The sequence below is a fragment of the Odocoileus virginianus genome, chromosome 24 (assembly GCF_023699985.2).
Source record: "Odocoileus virginianus isolate 20LAN1187 ecotype Illinois chromosome 24, Ovbor_1.2, whole genome shotgun sequence".
Taxonomy (NCBI): Eukaryota; Metazoa; Chordata; class Mammalia; order Artiodactyla; family Cervidae; genus Odocoileus; species Odocoileus virginianus.
The window spans coordinates 39,790,674-39,808,884 of record NC_069697.1 but is presented as its reverse complement, the minus strand read 5'-3'; positions in this window follow the sequence as shown (position 1 = coordinate 39,808,884).

The window sequence follows — 18,211 nt, the reverse complement described above, 5'->3', positions numbered from 1 at the left end:
ATAAAAGAGACCATGTCACACCTCTGCTCCAGTGGATTGTTAGCTCACTTAGAGTAAAAGTTACCAAAAGAGTTTACAGTGACCTAAATGACTGAAATCTGTACCCGTCTCCATAGGACTCTCTCCGCCCTCACCTCATTCTCTTACCTTGTCTCCTATTGTTCTCCCATCTGCTCACTCCTTTCTAGCATTTCTTGCTGAACCTTGAACACATCAGGACTTTGCATTTGCAGTTCCCTTCTGGGGCTTCCCAGGTGGTGCAGTGGTAATGAATTTGCCTACCAATGCAGGAGCTACAGGAGATGCAAAAGATGCGGGTTCGATCCTTGGGTCAGGAAGATCCTCTGCAGTAGGAAATGCCAACTCCAGTATTCTTGCCTGGAAAATTCCATGAACAGAAGGGCCTGGAAGGCTACAGTCCATGGGGTCACAAAGAGCTGGATGTGACTGAGTACCATGCACTTGCCTGCAATGCTCTTGCCACAATATTCAAAAACTCATACTCACTCTTTCTCTAGGTTTCTCTATAGTCACCTTTTCCGAGAGGACTTCCTTTCATCCTGTTTAGTATTACAATCCTTTCCTACCCCTAACTCTACTGTTTACTTCTTATATTCCTTCTTGGCTTTTTCTTTCTCCCTAGTACTTAACCACATTTAACATACCAAAATTTTACTGATGTTAGTTTCATCTATTGCCTGCCTCACCCTCTCCACTGTTTCAGTTCCATGAGGCATGGATTTTGGTTTGCTTTATCTCCATCTGGCACAAAGATTGCTAGAGAGTAATTGCTAGTGTAAGAAGAGGTTTCATTCAGTGATCCAATCTCTAAAAGCCAAGAATAAGTTGTAAAATTCAACACAGCAAGTTAGAAGGGTTGAAACATAAGTTCTGTATTTATATAGCCACTACTTTCTTTTACAAAGAACTGTCATAGTGAGAATTAATCATCCACTAATCAGGTAGCCATCCTAAAACTTCAAGCCAAAATTAAAAAACAAATCAAGTCAGTTTGACTTTCTTAACTGTTGTAGTTTTTAAGGAAAGAAAGGGTACTACATCTGTTGTAATAGAATAGGTTGACAGGTTCTTGGTCACATTCCACTTTCCACATTATAGGAATATGTAAACTAAGCAAGTTTGATTAAGTACATTGCAATTTAATTGCTGAACTTTTTAAGTGCTAAAGTCATAAGCTTGTCTGACAAATGTGTTTTTCCACCCCCTAGCTATTTTTCTAGTGATTATTGATGATCAAGCTAATGAAGCAGTTATTTGGCATAATACTAGGGTTCCTTCACTAAAGTATAACTTTTGATTAATGAGGCCAAAAAATATTCTACTGAAACTATGGTAATTTAAGCTGATGTTATCAACTTACAGAAAATAAGACCCAAGACTGCTTATTAAAATTTTGTCACAATTTTATCAGAACTGAAAAATAACTTTTTTTCTCCTTAGAAAATCTGATTTTATAACCATTGAGAAAAATAACAAAAACTATGGTTTAACCAATACTGATTTCTGAATTTTTAACATAACTAAACATTTTAATTTGGACTATGAGAAAATATGCTAACGACAACTGTTTACAATTATGATATCAAATAATTTTCCAAATAAAATCTTAAAAAGCACATTTTTTTTTTTTTTTTTTTTTTTGCCATGCCACCAGGCACATGAGATCTCGGTTCCCTGACCAGGGATTGAAACTCCTGCAGTGGAAGTGTGGAGATCTAACCACTGGATTGCCAGGGAAGTCTCAAGCACAGGTACTCTTAAGGACTCTCGCAGAAGACAGGACCAGCAGTTGTGCTAGTCACAGCAGACGTCAAGGATTTTCACGCTATGGCTCCCACTGATGTAGGGGGCCAGCTTCATGGGCACGTGTTCTGTGCAGGGCCACAGGGTTCTGTGCTTGGCTCTTTTATCAGATTACCTACTTGATAGGCCTTAAAAGTAGAGATCCCTTGACTCTTCTTTTTGTGTATGAGATCACATACAGAACATGTAAATTTCCATGCAGAATGTGTACAGGTAGAGGGAAGGTAGGGTGAGGAGAAATGGGGAATCAAAAAATTCTGGGGAACTGGAAGTCGGTGTGGATTGTTGAGTCTCTTCACTAAACCTGCAGATGTGAACTTAGAAGTTCGTGTGAAGCTTCAGCTTTGCCCAGAGCTAACAGGTCAACATTGTCCTTTGTCAAGAAAAACTTAGGAAGCAGCATGTCTGTAACTCACTTTTCTCTTCATTAGGTTAACTGGCTAATCTTTCTCCAACTTTCTAGTAAAGTGGTTGGGTTCCTAGACCTTGGTAACTTGTGCAGTACCCAATTTTCCTAAGATTGGAGTCTATCTTCCCCTTTCCCCAATCTACTCTGGAATTGGAGCACTCCTTTCGGGAAAAAGGCACTCATCAGGGATGAGGATCTAAAGTGAGTCAAGGGCAGGCATCGAAGATTAACTTGTTTTCCTAAGGACATCTTCATGCTGCGGTGTGTGTACTTAGTCATGTCTGACTCTGAGACTGCATAGACGGAAGCCTGCCAGACTCCTCTGTCCATGAAGTCTCCTAGGCAAGAATACTGGGGCGGGTTGGCATTTCCTTCTCCTCTCTTAGGGGATCTTCCTAACTCAGGGATCGAACCAGGGTCTCCTGCATCGTAGGCAGTCTTCTGCATTCCCGACGGATTCTTTACCAACTGAACCACCAGGGAAGTGACAAGGACATCTTAGACAAAACTGATTCTTATCCATGATCCAGTTTAGCATCAGTAGTTGTGGACATGTATATCTGGGTAGAATCAGGGACCATGTCACCTTAGTTATTCAAAGATTAAGTCTATCAGATGGCATGACTCTCATGACTGGTTTTAAGATATACTGCTTGTATTTTAATGGCAAGAACGTTTCCACTGCTATATTTAACATCTGTGAAGGTTAGAGGTGGAAAACATGGAACTCTGCCCTCCCATTTCCTTAACTTTTATATCTTCAGGCTGTGTTGCTAAAAAAGAAAAACATTTTGGTGTCAATATAAAACAAAAACATTTGGGGGCTAAACTATTTCTCCTTAACACTGCTCATGACCAACTTTCTACATCTAAAAGCTGGCAAGTACAAATTTGGGTACACAATTATTTTTGATAATAGAATTCCAACTGCCACAGAGAAATGAGGAACACTGGAAAACTGGACTCCTTCCTTAGCTTAGGGACGCATACTACAAAAACACTTTGAAACTCAGAGACTCCAATTTGAGTATAGCTTTGTATACTACAGTATGTCATATATTTTTCACTCACATGTCATTTCTGACAATTCTACTCACCAAATGTGTGGAATTTTTTCCCATACCAAGCAATTCTCCAATTCTCTGCAAACACAATTGGGTATGCTGCAATTCAATTCAACTCTGACACTATCAGATCCCACAGGACAAGGGCTCAGACCCACAAGACTGTTCTTACTTCAGAGGCCCATCAGAAGTCCAGTCTGTTACCTACTGGCTATAAACTAGGGGTTCCCACAAGCCTTCCTCATGACCAATTTGCTAAAATTATTTACAGTACTCAGAAAAAGTTTATTTAATAGATTACTGGTTTGTCATAAAATAATACATGACTCAGGGAAGGCACAGGGAAAGAAGCGTGGGGCTTTCATGTCCCCCGGTGTAGCAGCCTCCCAGCACTTCCATATGTTTACCAACCAGAAAGCTCTTCAAATTCTGTCTTTTAAGTATTATGGAAGTTTCGTTCTAGCAGGCACTATTGATTGATTGAATCATTGGTCACTGGTGATTGGTTCAACATCCAGCCCCTCTCCTCTCCCTAGAGATTGGGTGGTGAGCTGAAAACTTCAGTCCTTTAGTAATGTCGGTGATACCTTTGGCAACAATCCTCCATTCTTTGAGGCTGTCTAAAAGTCACAGTGTTAACATCAACTCAGGTATGGTTGACTAGAGCTTGTTATGAATTGTACCTTTTTATCTCTCATCACTTAAGAAAGTCCATGGGTTTCACAAAATCTATGCCAAAGTGAGGATGAAAACCAAATTACATTTCTGATTAAAAATCACAATATCACAATAGTAACTCTGAGTTACATAAGTTATACTTGTATTGACCAAAAAATTTTAGTGGAACAGTTACTTTTTGAAATATCGTTATGCTAACTGATAAGAACTGAATCTTTGTCCTTGGAAAATGTATAGTCTATTTCTAGAAGCTAAAACAGACACAAGACAGCTTGTATAAAGTGTAAAATAAGCAGTATAGAAAAATCTATTCTGAAGAGTGAGAGGAACACCATAGACAGGACTGGAAAGGAAGGATTTTATGAAAAAAGTTTAAAAAATTTTAGCAAATCAAACATACTATTTCATATTAGTAAAAGAAGTATACAAAATGTTTACGTTCATAAAACATTTGCGCCCTTTTCAATAAGACACTGTACCAAAAGTTGACTGTACCAAAAAATTGACTGCTGGGAATTCCTTGACGGTCCAGTGGTTAGGGTCTGCAGTTGCACTGACAAGGGTGTGCGTCCCATCCCTGGGCAGGGAACTAAGACCCCACAACCTGTAGTTTGGCCAAAAAATAAATATATAAATAATAAAAATAAAAAGTCATCTATACTGATTCAAAAGTACAAACCAAGGAGGTAAAATGTAATTTTGTTCTTACAGAATTAAAACAGAAAGCAACTTTAAAATAAAAAAGAAATTTAGTTACTATTTCTCTGTGGCTAGTTGTAATTGCCTAGCTACTTTTTTTTAAAAGTTATGCATTAAAAACACAAAGATTAGAAGATTTTATTTAATTCTGCAGAACAACAGATATTACAGGCAAATTGATGAGGGTTGACTTTAAACAGATTTATAATAAAGTAATACCTGGAAAACAGATGGAATGAAGCAAAAATAAAAGACTATAAATTGTTCTAATTTTATTGAAAGAACTCATAAAGGTACATTTTTCTAACTACTCGTATTGACAAATCATTTTGCTTGCTAATTTACAAGCACTCAATTTATAGCATGAAGTAATTAATCTACCATGTTTTCCAATTTATTTTAAATTATCTTGGATCTCTAATACATCTTTGAGAATATCATTACCCTTGAAAAAAAAGAGAAAGGACACAGTAGTGTAGCCAATAGTAACAACAGCATGGAAGTTCTTCAAAAAATTAAAACCAAAACTACCACGCCATCCAGAAATTCTACTTCTAGGTATTTACCCAAAGAAAACAAAAACAGTAATTTGAAAAGATATTTGCACCCCTATGTTCATTACAGCATTATTTATTATACTTAAGACAGAGAAGCAATCTTAAGTGTCCACTGACAGATAAATGGCTAAAGACGATGTAGCATGCATATCCACGTGTGTGTGTGTGCTCAGTGGCGCCTGTCGTGTCCGACTCTTTGTGACTCCATGCACTGCATGGACTCCTTTGTCCATGGGATTCTCTAGGCAAGAATACTGGAGTGGGTTGCCATGCCTGCCTTCAGGGGACCTTTCTGACCCAGGGATTGAACCTGTGTCTTTTGCATTTCAGGTGGATTATTTATCACTGAGCCACTGGGGAAGCCATATATATGTATGTATAAGTATATATGTACACATATATGTACATACATATACATGTATAGGTGTATATATTTGGTATGTATACACAATGGAATATTAGCCACAAAAAAGAGTGAAATCTTGCCATTAGTGACAACATGGATGGATCTACAGAGTATTAAGCTAGGTCCGACAGATACTGTATCATCTCAGTTATGTGTGAAATCTAGAAAAGACAGATGAACAGACAAACTAAAAACTGAAAACAGACTGACAGATAGAGAGAACAGAGGTAGTTGCCAGAGCAGAGGAAGATGGGAGGTTGGACAAAATATGCAAAGGGCATTAAGAAGTACAAACTTCCAGTCATAACATAAGTAGTCACAGGGATACACTACATGACATAAGAAATATGGTCAAGAGTATTGTAATAACTTTATATGAAGACAGATGATTACTAACCTTGTTGACCATTTTGTAATGTATTTAAAAATTGAATCATTATGTTGTATACCCAAAACAAACATAATATTGTGCGTCAACTAGACTTCCCTGGTGGCTTGGATGGTAAAGACTCTGCCTGCACTGCAGGAGACCTGGGTTTGATCCCTGGGTCCGGAAGATCCCCTGGAGAAGGGAATGGCAACCCACTCCACTATTCTTGCCTGGAGAATTCCATGTAAAGAGGAGACTCTGGCAGGCCATACTCCATGGGGTCTCAGAGTCAGACATGACTGAGCAACTAACACTTACACTCGATACTTCAATTTAAAAAAATAAAAAATACAGTATAATTGCTCTGTGGCCTACACATGCCAGTACATAAAATATGTACATATTTTTTTTTTTGCCATGCCACTCAGCATGTGGGATCTTAGTTCCCTGACCAGGGATTGAACCCACATCACCTGCCTTGGAAACAAGAAGTCTTAACTACTGGACCGCCAGAGAAGTTCAAAATTAAGTACATTTTTAATCATGTTATTTTTCAGTGCTTTTTAAAATGGTAGTGACTCATAATCTGATCACACAAAAAATCAACATATCTATCTATATAAGTGGCTATCTTTTAAGTAAATAAAAGATAACATGTGCACTTTTAAGTAGTTGTATATAGCTGCTCTATTTTTATAAGCTAAAAATTACATGTTGAAGATAGTAACTTCCTTGAAGGCAAAAGCACATGTATGTGCGTCATGTGTGTGTTTTATATCTGTGTGTCAGTGAGAGCTGCTCCCCTTGACAGGCACTACGCTAACTCCCTCAGCTCTTCAGATGTCTGCTCTGGTCTCATCTCAAGACCCACCCTGACTAGCCTATTTACTTCCTATTCCTCTCAGTATTTACGTATCTCTCTGTCTCTGGTCTACTTTTCTCCTATATTACAAATCACCTTCTATCACAGTATGTAATTATACTTATATATTAATATTACATATTTATTGTCTGCCTTTCCCTGCTAGAATGTAATATCCATATAGTCAGGAATCTTTTCGTGTTTTATTCACTGGCATGCTGCAAAGAGCCTAGAATAAAGCCTGGAATATAGCAACCGGGCAAAAAAGGTCTGCTGAGTTAAAGTGAAATGAAATGGACTTCCCTAGTGGTCCAGTGGTTAAGAATCTGCCTGCCAATGCAGGGCACACCGGTTTGATTCCTGATCCAGGAAGATTCTACACGCTGCCGGGCAACTCAGCCCGTGTGCTACAACTACTGAAGCCCGCGAGCTTTGGAGCCCTTGCTCTGCGACGAGAAGCCACTGCAATGAGAAGCCTGCTTGCCACAACTAGAGAAAGTCTATGTGCAGCAACGAAGATCCAGTGCAGCCAAAAATAAATTTCAAAAAATTAATAATGAAATGGGACCAGAAGCAACAGCATTAAAAACAAAAATTAGTTTCTATGAAGATTTTACTGTACAAAGCAATATGCTACCTTTTGTATTTTTTGTTTTGGCCCCACTGTGTGGCATGTAGATGGGGAAACAGTGGAAATAGTGAGAGACTTTATTTTGGGGGGCTCCAAAATCACTGAAGATGGTGATTGCAGCCATGAAATTAAAAGATGCTTACTCCTTGGAAGGAAAGTTATGACCAACCTAGACAGCATATTAAAAAAGCAGAGACATTACTTTGCTGACAAGGTCCGTCTAGTCAAGGCTATGGTTTTTCCAGTGGTCACGTATGGATGTGAGAGTTGGTCTATAAAGAAAGCTGAGCGCCGAAGAAGTGATGCTTTTGAACTGTGGTGTTGGAGAAGACTCTTGAGCGTCCCTTGGACTGCAAGGAGATCCAACCAGTCCATCCTAAAAGACATCAGTCCTGGGTGTTCATTGGAAGGACTGATGTTGAAGCTGAAACTCCAATACTTTGGCCACCTGATGTGAAAAGCTGACTCATTTGAAAAGACCCTGATGCTGGGTAAGATTGAGGGCAGGAGAAGGGGACAACAGAGGATGAACTGGTTGGATGTCATCACCAACTCAATGGACATGGATTTGGGTGGGCTCTGGGAGTTGGTGTTGGACAGTGAGGCCTGGCATGCTGTAGCTCACGGGGTCACAGAGGGTTGGACACGACTGAGCGACTGAACTGAACTGTGTGGCACTGTGGGATCTTATTTCCCTGAGGAATGATCAAACCCATGCACCCTGCAGTGGAAGCTGGGAGTCTTAACCACTGGACTGCCAGGGAAATCCCTAATGCTACTCATTGTAAAAAGCTGTGTTTCTTGGATAGGGTTGTTGGTTCAAAAATATGTGTGTGTGTGTGTGTGTGTGTGTGTGTGTGTGTATCTGCTTCCCAGGTGGCACAGCTATAAAGAATCCATCTGATAATACAGGAGATGTGAGACTTGGTTTTGATCCCTGGGTTGGAAAGATCCCCTGGAGTAGGACACGGCAACCCACTCCAATATTCTTGCTGGGAAATGCCATGGACACAGAAGCCTGGTGGGCTACAGTCCATAGGGTCACAGAGAGCCGGATGTGACTGAACACACAGGCACAAGGGATACTAAACTCAAAGCCTGACATTTAAATCATGTCTACTGAGTAAACTTGATGCAACTTCATTTCCTGTAGATTATCTCGCTGTCACCCTAGTCAACTGACCACCTTATCTAAAAGAGCACCCCATCCCCTCGTCATTCTCTAGCCCTTATCTTGCCTCATTTCCTTCATAATGCTTATAATTGCATAATATTATGTTGAATATTCATTTATTATCTACATTCTCCAGGAAAACCGGGAATTACACACTTTCCTTACTGCTCTATTTCCCCGTGTTTGGATCAGTGCCTGGCACACAGTAAATATGTGTCAGCGTCGAATGCACTGGGAATCTGCAGGCATTCATATTGTTCTTCATATGAGAATGATCCAATTGTTTGCCTCCAATTCAGAGTCTGGAGAAGGAAATGGCAACCCACTCCAGTGTTCTTGCTGGGAGAATCCCAGGGGCGGGGGAGCCTGGTGGGCTGCCGTCTGTCTATGGGGTCGCACAGAGTCGGACACGACTGGAGCAACTTAGCAGCAGCAGCAGCAGCAGCAGATTCAAAGTTACATAGCAATTATTTGTATTGTATTGGTTCCTCACTATAATAAACAACCAACCAAATAGCAATTGTTCTTCATGCTTTAAACCACAAGATGGTTAAAAGGTTTGAGTAGATATATTCTAGATATTTTTCCACCAAATATCAATGAAATTTAATATTGATCTGGAAGATTAAATCCTAAATCATATTAAAGTTTTAGACTTACTCTGCCCTTTTCTGGGTGGAACTATAATTTGATAAAATTAGAAGTAAAGACACATCTAAAATTCTGTGGAATTGATTTAAGATCGGGAGCAAGGCCAACATGAAAGTGGAAGTAGTTCATACTGCTTTGCTTTTAAATTCTGCTTTTCTTTGTAAAATCTGGACTGCGTGGCTATCAGGATTGGATGGTGTAGCTGCTCATCATTGTGATGGGTTGTCGTCATTGTTTAGTCACTAAGTCTTGTCCAATTCTTCTGATTTAGCAAATGCAAAAAGGAGTTGTAAAAATACTATCCTGTAAAGGGTGTTGCTTACTTTGCCTGGGCCCCAGAATCTTCAGCAAAACTTAGATATTTGCAAAGATGTTTTACATTTCAAAACTTTATAAAGTTCACAAAAGAAATGGATGAATTATGGAAACCATACTTTGAAAGGAACTAGATAGGGAGTTCCCTGGTAGTCTAGTGGTTAGGATTCAGCCCGTTCACTGCCGTGGCTGCGGTCAATCCCTGGTCAAGGAACTAAGATCCTTCAGTCATGCTGCTCGATCAAAAAAAAAAAAAAAAAAAAACTAGATAATTTAAGCTGAAGATGTTTTAAAGTATTTATTTACTAAAATGTCTCAGACTGTTGAGAGACAAGAAACATCCTTATTTTCTTTCAATAACTATCCTCAATAATATAAGGTAGAACTTTCCATTTCTCAGAATGGTGGCTCCTTTAATGGTTTCTTACTTATGCTCTATGATTTCTAGTCATTTTATTAGAACAGTTACAATCTAAAATTAAAGTCTTAAAAAAAAAAAAAAAAAGGAACCACCAACTTGAAAGCTTTGATCTCTACTCAGTTCAAAAGTCTTTCCATCTGCTCCTCCCATCTAGCATCCCCAGGACAGGTCAAGTTCTATCACCTGGAGATGGGGGAAATCTGGCTCTCGGACAACTCCTTTTCCTCCGGCTTTGCTTCCAGGCTTAGTGCTCGTGGTCTGTGGCAGAGTGAATGGAGTGAAAAAAGGGTAAATGCTTCCTTACATGAAAAAGAAAAGGACAAATGCTTCCTTGACTGGTTGAGGACACAGTCTTCATTGACTGATTTTTGAGACCTCTCTCTGACAGTATCCAAAAGCTAGATCTTCAGTAAGTCTTCAGGGAGTCTACAGGGGTTAACCACCAACTACTTTCCTGATGGTGGTTATCGGGGCTCCAGCTTACCAGACGTTTCATTCTTCCACCTTCAGTGCTTCCTTCTTTTTGTTGTCAGTTCTCATACTGACAAAAATGGCTCAAGCCCACGTACCTTCTCCAGTAGTCACACCATCCCTGGGGACTATTATTCTTGCCATACTAGATGGTGGCCATGAAGGCTATTCCTCTGGTCCTGCCCTCTCTCAGTCTATCATCCTTCAAATTCCTCTTTCCTCAGCTTCAGCGTATCAGCCAAGTTCTATGGCCAAGCAAACATCCAACAGAGCAAACATCTCCACTTCTTTTATAAATCCAATCTTCAGAAATGAATCTCTTTGAGCATCCTCCACCCCAATATATTTGAAATAGCTTATCTAAAAACACTTTCTTTTAACAGGTATCCTCTGTATCTCTTATATTTTTTTGACCAAGACTGGACAGGAGAGGTTGTGGCAGCAGTGACAGGACTGCTTGTGACCCTACTCATTTAATACTGTGAGGTTAAAGTTATTTTAACTTACAATGTGATGAATTCATGCATTTCATCTTCAGTTTTGAGGCGTAATTATAGGACAATTATAGGAAAACTCCCATTCAATATGCTATGTGTCTACAAAAATATTCAGCTCCAACTATAGTATTGGTTTTAAATGTTGCCAGTCCTTGCTTAAAGTACTGGTTAAACTTAGTCTAAGTGGATACAAGAAATATCTCTTATTTGGTTCGGTTCAAACATCTATAACAGCCCATTCAAATCCCAACAAAGTTGTTAGTGGAGAATCCTCAAGTCTGTTTACAAGAACTCAAAATTCAACCTTCCAAGCACAGTATTTCCTTAAATGTAGATAGTTCATGGTTTCATGAGGTATTAACTGAAGTCGTTAATAAAAAAGGACTAAGGCATTTAGGAACATATATTTGCATATTAAAAATCTCAACAAACACTGCTGTCATTAAACTTTTACTTGATTTAACTAATCCTATGTCTACTTTACAATGCAATCTTTTCCCACAGAATATTTACCACTATCTCACAGAACTGGTATGAGGAACCTGGTTTAGATGCCTTCTTCCTCCTCTTTCCCCTTTTTGTTATTTTTGTTTCCATAGGGAACAACAGAGATATGAGCACATTCTTCAGCTTAAAGAAGTATAATAATATATTTGATATCACTTCATTCAAAATAGAGGTTTTTTTCTTCCTTCTGCACCTATAGTTGAGGCTTTTATTTTGTTTTTAAAAATAAGGTTTGTTGGTTTTTAGCAGGAAAAACTAGCTTTAGAGATGAGGCTAACAGAAAAGGTCTTTCTTATTATTAGAAGTGTTATATCTCATGACTTATTTTTGCACTACATTATAAAATATCTCCTTGGGGTAGCTTCTGAATTTGTAAGTGATCAATTGACTGTTTTTCTCAGTTCTACCATTTAACTGTCCTCTGCGCACTTACATGTTATGTTTATTAAAAGTTCGTCCCTAATTATATTGGCTGCATCATTAAAAGGATAAGAGAGAAAAAAAAAAAGGATAAGAGAAAGTCTGAGGATAATATACCTTCAGGACCACCTTCACCAGTCAGAGCTAGAGCAGATGGAGCAACTTTTAAAATCTAGAAGCTAAAAGGAACTAATTTCACTCATATAAAAATACAAGTGTTTTATGAAATACTGTGCTTACTTATATTTTAGGTAGTGTTTTTAAAATATCTGAATTATGACTAAAAGTTCTACTTCATTTAGAATTGAAAACCACATTAAAAAGGTAAAATTATTTGAGAATTGTAATTATCCTGTAAACAATGTCTTTTTAAAAAATTTATTTATTTATGGCTGTGTTGGGTCTTTGTTGCTGTGCAGACTTTTCTCCAGTGAAAAGAGCAGGGACTAGTCTTCACTGCAGTGGAAGGGCTTTTCATTGCTGTGGCTTCTCTTGTGAAGCATGGGCTCCAGAGTACAGGCTCAGAGGTCATGGCCCATGGACACAGTTACTCCACGGCATGTAGGGTTTTTCTGGACCAGGAACTGAACCCATGTCTCCTGAACTGGCAGAATTCTTTACCACTGAGCCACCAGTGAGCTTGTAAACAATGCCTTTTAAAAGTGATGGTTCTTTTAAAATTCTGTTAGTAACTGTGGAAGGAATATAAATCCAATATCACAAGAAATGAAAAAGATTAGTTAACGGCTTATTTTTAAAAACCCACTATTAAAAAATACTCCTACAAAAACAAAACATAGTAACTAAGTTGATACTATGAATAACAATCATTTAAGAGTATCTTTCACTTTCTTACTTTACCTGAGTTTTATTTCTTGAAGAAAATATTTGTCAGCCAGCTAACACATTTATGTTTCTGTTGTTTTTTCAAGTGGCCTTAAAATTTTTTTTTTTTAATTGAAGTATAGTATTTGATTGACTATGTTGTGCCAACCTCTGCGGTACAGCAAAGTGACTCAGGTATACACATACCAGATGGGCCAAAAAGTTTCTTCAATTTTTTAAGTAAACATAAAAGACAAATTTTTCATTTTCACAAACTTTATTGAACAATGTATTAACTGTTTTGTTCCACTACCTTCTGCCATTTTTCGGGTAACATCATAATTTCATCACCCCAAAACTTATCTTTTTAAGCAAAGAATGGTGCTTCTTATCCAGGGAATTGGAAATTTTTTCCATTAGGAGAATTTGGTAAAGATTGAAATAAATGGAAATCCAAAGGTGTAATGTCTGGTGAACACAGCAGATAAAGGAAAACTTTCCAGTCAAGCTATAATAGTTTTTGCCTGGTCATCAAAGAAACATGTGGCCTTGTGTTATCCTGATGGAAGATTATGTTTTTTCTCTTGACTAATTTTGGAATTTTCAAGTGCCACTTTCAGTTGCTCAAATTGGGAACAGTACTTGTTGGAACTGTTTGGTTTTCCAGAAGGAGCTCATAATAGAGGACTTCCTTCCAATCCCACCATATACACAACATCACCTTCTTTGTGTGAAGACCAGCCCTTGGTGTGGTTGGCAGTGGCTCATTACACTTGCCCCTCGATCTCTCTTCCATGCCACATTACTGTGCAATATCCACTTTCCATCATCTCCTTCAATTTGTTTTAAAAACAGAATGTTGTCATTATGTTTCAGTAGAGAATCACACGTAGAAATAGTCTTTTTTTTTTTTCCACTTAATTTATGTGGAACCTAAACATCAAAGCAATGAACATAAGCAGGCTAGTGTACATGATTTTTAGCACTCGATTTGGATATTCTGAGGATGTCAGCTATCTACCTTATGGTATGTTGATTGTTCTCAATTAATGCCTTGATTTGATTGCGCTATCAACTTCAATTGGTCTACCTGACTACAGAGCATCCTCCAACAAGATATCTCCAGCACAAAACTTTGCAAACCACTTCTGAGACATCCGCTCAGTCACAGCATCTTCTCCAAACACTGCACAGAACTTTCTCTGCTTCAGCTGTGTTTTTACCTTTCTTGAAATAATAAAGCATAATATGAAGAAAGTTTTTCTTCCATCTTTCGTATTAAAATGGCTACACAAACATCAAAATTTTAAGTTTTTTTTAAAAAAACGCATGCCGCTATGACAGCTGCCACAATAAGAATTGTTTCAAATGAAGCTAAAGACACCTAAGTGCTACTAAAGCTCTCCTATGGAAAAAACTGAATGAACCTTTTGGCCAACCCAATATATACATTTAAAAAAATATTTTTTTCCATTATGGTTTATGGTTTATCTCAGGAGATTGGATAGTTTCCTGTGCCATACAGTAGGACCCTGCTATTTATCCATTCTGAATGTTAACAGTTTGCATTTACCAACTACAAACTCCCAGTCCATCCCTCTCTTCCCCGTCTTCCCCTCAGCAACCATGAGTCTGATCTCTAATCTGTGAGTCTACTGCTGTTTTGTAGGTAGGTTCATTTCTGACATATTTGGCTGCACTGTGAGGCATGTGAGATTTTACTTCCCTGGCCAGCGATTGACTGCAGCAGAAGTGTGGATTCTTAATCACTGCTAGGGAAGTCTTGTGACATATCTTAGATTCCACATCATAAGGTATTTGTCTTTCTCTTTCTGACTTACTTTACTTAGTATGAGAATCTAGAGTTGCATCCATGCTGCTGCAAATGTGTCTGTTTTTACAATCTTTTCTTTCATTTTTCCTTTCAGATGTCATATTAAAAATTATGCTCCTCTCTTTGACATTCTTAGGTTACATGGTATTTCACATTATAGCAAATACTATTTTTTGAATGCTTGGTTCATTCCATATATTATGCTAAGCATTTACATAGATCATCTCTTAAAATTAAATTTCAATTCTGAAAAGGCAAGATATTTCTACATGCAATTTTTAGGTAACAAAACTGAGGCTTAGTGAGGTTAGCACCTTGCCCAAGGCCACTTAGCTTGCCTGTGTCTTAGCTGGATATAATTCCAATTCTGAGCTATTCTAAAACCCTAAGCTCTTAACATTTTCAAGTCGTTGGCAATTCACTAACATGTTCTTAAATTTTGATTTCTCATCAAAAAAGCTTGGTTTTGAAATTTCATTTCAAAAATGATTTAAAAATTAATAACTATACTTTGGATCATAGGGAGGGTTAATTTATAAATTACTTTGCCTGATTTGAATGTCATATTTTCATTTGTGTTTATAAGTTGGAGCCAAGTTATAAAACTTAAATTGCCTTGAGCCATACAGTAAGAAATACAAACAAATGAATGGTGCATACATGCCAGGAAAAGGTCAAAAGCTGTGACTGCTTGCTTCTGGAACAAAGCCTTAAAAACTGGCTGGGAAAATTGAGTTACCATACAGCAATACCAGTATCCCCCCAAAAATCAAATATGTGCTGTATGAATTTCCAATGATTTTAGGCTCAGCAAAACAATACTGTTACATTAAAATCAACGTAATTAAAAATATTTTAGCTTAATTTCCATTTTTTTCCAAATTAATAGTCAAAAAGAGCTATCAGCACAGTTGAGCTATTTCAAATCCTGAAAGATGATGCTGTGAAAGTGCTGCACTCAATATGCCAGCAAATTTGGAAAACTCAGCAGTGGCCACAGGACTGGAAAAGGTCAGTTTTCATTCCAGTCCCAAAGAAAGGCAATGCCAAAGAATGCTCAAACTACCACACAACTGCACTCATCTCACACGCTAGTAACATAATGCTTAAAATTCTCCGAGCCACGCTTCAGCAATATGTGAACCATGAACTTCCAGATGTTCAAGCTGGTTTTGGAAAAGGCAGAGGAACCAGAGATCAAACCGCCAACATCCGCTGGATCATCGAAAAAGCAAGACAGTTCCAGAAAAACATCTATTTCTGCTTTACTGACTATACCAAAGCCTTTGAGTGTGTGGATCACAATAAACAGTGGAAAATTCTGAGATGAGAATACCAGACCACCTGACCTGCCTCTTGAGAAACCTGTATGCAGGTCAGGAAGCAACAGTTAGAACTGGACATGGAACAACAGATTGGTTCCCAATAGGAAAAGGAGTACATCAAGGCTGTATATTGTCCCCCTGCTCATTTAACTTATATGCAGAGTACATCATTAGAAATGCTGGGCTGGAGGAAGCACAAGCTGGAATCAAGATTGCCGGGAGAAATATCAATAACCTCAGATATGCAGATGATACCACCCTTATGGCAGTAAGTGGAGAACTAAAGAGCCTCTTGATGAAAGTGAAAGAGGAGAGTGAAAAAGTTGGCTTAAAGCTCAACATTCAGAAAACTAAGATTATGGCATTCAGTCCCATCACTTCATGGCAAACAGATGGGGAAACAGTGTCAGACTTTATTTTTGGGGGCTCCAAAATCACTGCAGATGGTGACTGCAGCCATGAAATTAAAAGATGCTTACTCCTTAGAAGGAAAGTTATGACCAACCTAGACAGCCTATTGAAAAGCAGAGACATTACCTTGTCAACAAAGTGCCGTCTTGTCACGCCTATGGTTTTTCCAGTGGTCATGTATGGATATGTGAGTTTGCCTATAAAGAAAGCTGAGCACTGAAGAATTGATGCTTTTGAACTGTGGTGTTAGAGAAGACTCTTGAGAGTCCCGTGGACTGCAAGGATATCCAACCAGTCCATCCTGAAGGAGATCAGTCTTGGGTGTTCACTGGTAGGACTGATGTTGAAGCTAAAACTCCAATTCTTTGGCCATCTGATGTGAAGAGCTGACTCTTTGAAAAGACCCTGCTGCTGGGAAAGGGAGGATTGGGGGCAGGATAAGAAGGGGATGAAGGGGCTGAGACGGTTGGATGGCATCAGCGACTCAATGGACATGAGTTTAAGTAAACTCCCGGAGTTGGTGACGGACAGGGAGGCCTGGCGTGCGTGGTTCATGGTGTCTCAAAAAGTCGGACACGACTGAGCGGCTGAACTGAACCGATCAGCACAGGCCTACCTCAAGTTTTCTGCTGTATAATAAAAATAATTTCTCACATTGTGCTCACTCAGTCATGTCTGACTTTTGTGACCCCATAGACTATAGCCTGCCAGGCTCCTCTGTCCATGGGATTCTCCAGGCAGGAATACTAGAGTGGGTTGCCATTTCCTTCTCCAAATTTCTCTCATTGGGTATACACAACTCTTACAGTGTGTTTCTATATATTCAGGATTGAGAGAGTATTATACAATCTGTATAGCTGATGCAAAATGGAAATTCAATAAATGTTAGCTGAATCAGAACTTTCACAATCTACTTATCTTCTCCACCTTTATTTGTTTGAATGACTAAGCCAAAACTTTCTTAGCATTACTCTTCCTCACAGTAACGGCACTGAACTCACAGTGAGTTTTAGTGGTTCTTAGACTTTTTTCATTAGGACCCCTTAGAAAATCTTATATATATGAGACCCCACTCTAGAAAAAGATACATAAAAATATTACATACAGTATTAAAATTACATTTATTAACAACAAAAAGGAGACAGGCTCTGAAGTTAGAAACATCTAAGACCTCCCTTTTAAAGCCTCTTAAAGCCCCCATTTCCTTCTGTAAAGTGCAAGTACTAGCTATCCCAGGTTATGCAGATTGAGTCAAATTATGTAATTATGGTGCTTGCAATTCAGTAGATGCCAAGTTGTAGCTGTAATTATTATCAGGCCAATACTGACCTTCTATTTTCTAATTACTGGTTTTTTTTTTTTTTTCAGGTTTTCTTGTGCTGATTGGCTTGTCACAGCCACTATATGGTTTCCAAGGATCTCATATTCTTCTCATTGGTTGCTTGGTTTTTATTTTCAGGCCACCTATTTTTTAGATGATAATGACCCATGAGGGCTTTCCCAGTGGCTCAGTGGTAAAGCATCTCCAGCAATGCAGGAAATGCAAGAGATGTGGGTTCACTCACTGGGTCGGGAAGATCCCCTGGAGGAGGGCACAGCAACCCACTCCAGTATCCTTGCCTGGAGAGTCCCACGGACAGAGGAGCCTGGCGGGCTGCAGTCCATGGGTCACAAAGAGTCAGAAATAACTGAAGCAAGTGAGCATGCATGCACGACCCATAAAGACACTTGAGAGTAATAACATCTTTAATGTTCAGCTGAGAATATTAAGTGGCTTTAATATTGCTGCTATCAATTCCAAAGGTGATGAATAATAAAAAAGAGAGAAATTCAATATAAGAACAGGATACCTGAAAGATA